Genomic DNA, 4,153 nt, shown 5'->3' with positions numbered 1-4,153 from the left:
AGAACCACTAAAATTTTGCCTAGGCTCAGTGTTCTTATTTTTTGGCCGATTTTAGGCTCAAAATGTTCTTAATTTGTTCTTATTTACACACTTTTCAAACATAGAAAATTATTATATTAAAATGCCCTGGACAAACTGACCAGAAAAAAGGCCTGGTAAAAATGGCCCCAAATGAAAGTACACCTGATTATAGAGGGTATTACATAGTCACACCTACATTACTTCACATAAAGTACAGATACATTTTTTGGGTTTTTTAAACACCTCATTTGACATTTTACCTCAGCCTCAATTTGTTCTTAATTTGTATACATATACATATATTATATAGTCCTATATACATATATTATATATAACATATAATATAGGCCTAGGCCTATATATATTACCTGAGTACCTAATCAAGTAACAATGTCGTAAAAGATATGCATATAGTGTCTGTGTTTTTTCAATAGACATTTTTTAATAAACGGAACATAATCATTGAAACCCAAAACATCTCCCGAGCCGCTCTGGCAATAATATGGAGAGAAAAAAGTAGGTCACGGTCACGACCTTTTTTAATTAAGTTAGTAAAGTTAATAGATATTTTACAAGTGATTACCTCGCCGATATCAGCGATATATTGTTCCTTACTGTCTGCTTAATTTACCAAAGGATATTGAATTTCGAATGTAGGCCCTATTTACTACTGTATTAGTCAGCTTAATGACGGTGCGTTTTTGTGTGGTCTTATTATATAGTACAATAGGAGAGGTTACATATGCATACGTACTCTTTAGATCTATCTCTGGATATTTACCCCTCTCCTGCAGACGTGAGTCAGTGTATATTTACTATTGTCGTTTGTAAATATTATTATTTGCTTTATTACATCACAGAAATAGAATATACTCGTCGTTGGATCCAACGGCGAGCACCGGTCCTTAAAAATGGCTGGAATTCAATATGGGATGACAAGCAAGGACTTTTAACTACATTTATAAGCTTTTTCATGAGGCATCTGGAACGATATCAATGTAGAATTAACGATTCAGTAATAGTGTTTATATATTCAAAAGAAATTTAAATGACCATTACTATGAAAACTATAAGTGTGATGCAAACCTATGTATAAATAATTGTGCTGTATGTAATCATATTTAACTTTTCTTCAGAAATTTCAATGACTATTGACTTGTTACTTTATTTATAAAAAAATATTTTTTTGTGATATAGTTGGTAATTTTATTTCATAATCAATGGGCGCCCGTTATAAAACTTGCTTGCAGTGACGACCCTTTTTCCACTTTATTTAAATGTTCTGATGGGCTTATATTTTTATCAATTATTGTTTTTTCTTATGTATTTCTCCGTCTATGTATTTTGTGTTGATGATGTGGAAATAAAATTTATATTGAATTGAATTGAATTTGAGTGTTTTTCCCTGCCGCTTGCGTGTCAATAACACGCCACGTACAAAACTCATTTCTATTTTTTTTTTATAGGTTTCACTAGAATTTTCTATATTTGTTAAATCATGGAGAAATGAAACCTCCATAGTTAAATTAAATTTGCGAGTGCAATTTACGGCCACCTATCGTGTCATAATCATGGATTTTCTTACCTCAGCCCAACCACGATGTGGCTGAGGTGTTACAGACCCCAGTGGTGGATTCAAGGAGATACGAGCTGACCCGGGGCCTCATAAAAGTTGGAGAAAAACAAAACACAGTAATCAGTCGATAACTTTAAAAGTGAAAATTTTGCCAATTTTCTGCAAAAAAACCCGTAAAGGTTTTGCGTTCTGTGGCACTAGCTACAGCTGCTTTAAAAAAGTGATTTTTATTTAGGCCTATTATTATTCAGTCTCGCTCTTCATTTGGCTAGAAGTTTAGATAGAAACGCCCTCTACACATTTCTAATTGTTTCATATTCATCATTTGCATATTTTATAATATATTTTAACACGATTTTAATAGCCTTTATTTTTATATGAAATATAAAGTACTTTAAGATAATACTAAATGTTCATTAAAATCATTAGAAATTATTTTTAAAAATAAGGCAAAAAAAAAGCAATCGCTGTAGGCCTACAATAATACAATGAATAGGCCTCTGTATCCTCGTTGATTGCTTCTGCAGGTAATAACACCAATACAATACGCACAATTAAACCAACTATATTCTAATCACATGCAAGTGTTAATCACCTGACTCTCTCCCTGACGGGTTCCGGGGTCGACGAGGCTTCTTGTCGGTTATACGCCGGTAACCCTCCGCTGAGTCTGGACTCGGGCCTTGGCGAAGGCCCGAGCCTTGGCGAGGTTGAGTACTTAGCCTTGCGACATCGTGTGATCAGGGAACGGTGAAATCTCTGTTCCCTGATATGATGATCGCTTGGCGGTGATACTTGACAGGACTAGGCGATTAACAGATCCTATGTAGGTTTTTTGGTAAAAACAATGAGCTAAAGCTCATACTTTTTTTTGCACGATTTTTTTTACCCCACCATTTTCCAGTTGTTTCGTATTCCATGATACCTACAGATCACAATAGTCCCTGTCTCTTATACACATCTAGATGTGTATAAGAGACAAGTGACCAGCGTACGAGGAGCGAAAACTTGAATACTAAAGAACAGAACGCACTTACTTGTAACTTGTGGGAATAGTGTTAGTGTGGGAACTAATTTCCTCGTTTTAAGCTCATACTTATTTTTGGAGGATTTTTTAACCCCGCCATTTTCCAGTTGTTTCGTATTCCATGACACCTACAGATCACAAGAGTCCTCCGTTGTTGATAAATGCCATTTTAATCCTCGTTTTAAGCTTAAATAACGATAAATCGAATGATACTCAATTAGGCCCATGTGGCCGAATCTAGGAAAAACGACCAGGTTAAAAATTGGATAATTTCGTAAAAAACCATGAGCTATAGCTCATACCTTTTTTTTGGACGATTTTTTTTACCCCGCCATTTTCCAGTTGTTTCGTATACCATTACACCTACAGATCACAAGAGTCCTCTGTAGGTTGATAAATGCCACTTAAATCCTCGTTCTAAGCTTAAAGAACGATAAATCGGATGATACTCAATTAGGCCCATGTGGCCGAATCTAGGAAAAACGACCAGGTTAAAAATTGGCCAATTTTCGTAAAAAACCATGAGCTATAGCTCATACTTTTTTGGACGATTTTTTTGACCTCGCCATTTTCCAGTTGTTTCGTATACCATGACACCTACAGATCACAATAGTCCTCTGTAGGTTGATAAATGCCACTTAAATCCTCGTTTTAAGCTTAAATAAAGAAAAATCGGATGATACTCAATTAGGACCATGTGGCCGAATTTAAGAAAAACGACCAGGTTTAATATTGGGCAATTTTCGTTAAAACCATGAGCTATATCTCATACCTTTTTTTTGGACGATTTTTTTTACCCCGCCATTTTCCAGTTGTTTCGTATACCATGACACCTACAGATCACAAGAGTCCTCTGTAGGTTGATAAATGCCACTTAAATCCTCGTTTTAAGCTTAAATAACGATAAATCGAATGATACTTAATTAGACCCATGTGGCCGAATCTAGGAAAAACGACCAGGTTAAAAATTGGATAATTTCGTAAAAAACCATGAGCTATAGCTCATACTTTTTTTGGACGATTTTTTTTTACCCCGCCATTTCCAGTTGTTTCGTATATCATGACACCTACAGATCACAATAGTCCTCTGTAGGTTGATAAATGCCACTTAAATCCTTGTTTTAAGCTTAAATAAAGATAAATCGGATGATACTCAATTAGGACCATGTGGCCGAATCTAAGAAAAACGACCAGGTTTAATATTGGGCAATTTTCGTTAAAACCATGAGCTATATCTCATACCTTTTTTAGGACGATTTTTTTGACCTCGCCATTTTCCAGTTGTTTCGTATACCATGACACCTACAGATCACAATAGTCCTCTGTAGGTTGATAAATGCCACTTAAATCCTCGTTTTAAGCTTAAATAACGATAAATAGGATGATACTCAATTAGGCCCATGTGGCCGAATCTAGGAAAAACGACCAGGTTAAAAATTGGCTAATTTCGTAAAAACCATGAGCAATAGCTCATACTTTTTTTTGGACGATTTTTTTGACCCCGCCATTTTCCAGTTGTTTCGTATACC

The sequence above is a fragment of the Anneissia japonica genome, unplaced genomic scaffold (genome assembly GCF_011630105.1).
Source record: "Anneissia japonica isolate Jap-2015-1 unplaced genomic scaffold, ASM1163010v1 scaffold288284_len1145801_cov181, whole genome shotgun sequence".
In the NCBI taxonomy this organism is placed as follows: Eukaryota; Metazoa; Echinodermata; class Crinoidea; order Comatulida; family Comatulidae; genus Anneissia; species Anneissia japonica.
The sequence above is the reverse complement of the archived record's forward strand: the minus strand, read 5'-3'. Positions refer to the sequence as shown.